This window comes from Odontomachus brunneus, unplaced genomic scaffold, assembly GCF_010583005.1.
Source record: "Odontomachus brunneus isolate Ranch 3 - 2012 unplaced genomic scaffold, Obru_v1 Obru_scaffold_013, whole genome shotgun sequence".
In the NCBI taxonomy this organism is placed as follows: Eukaryota; Metazoa; Arthropoda; class Insecta; order Hymenoptera; family Formicidae; genus Odontomachus; species Odontomachus brunneus.
This window is the reverse complement of record NW_022639463.1, coordinates 6304-6802: the sequence shown is the minus strand read 5'-3', so window position 1 is coordinate 6802 and position 499 is coordinate 6304.

The following is a 499-nucleotide window of genomic DNA, read 5'->3' as shown; positions in this document are numbered from 1 at the left end:
CTCGCAAATAATAAAAAACCAGAAGAACAGAATTGTCAGTCCTAAAAACACTGACACACTAGATGAAGAGAGAGAAAAGAGAAAAACGGCTGTCCTTCCATATCTCCAGGGCATAACAGAACCTATCAGCAGGATTTTGGGTAAACACAAAATCAAAGTAATCTTCAAACCTCATAGGAAGCTCTCCCATTTACTCCCAAATCCGAAGGATCAGAAATCATGCCTAGAAACATCAGGTGTATATAAGATCCCTTGCTCTTGTGGTAAAGTTTATATAGGAGAAACCGGGAGGAAGATCAGTACGCGAATCAAGGAACACCAGCGATGTACCAAGTATGGTCACTTTACTCAATCAGCTCTAGCTGAACACTGGATGGAGATTGGACACTCCATACAATAAGACAAAGCCACCAGATTGGCTCCCTCAGAGTTATTTTGCCAGAAAACATCGTGAAGGTCTAGACATTTTGAAACATCCCAACAACTTCAACCGAGACAC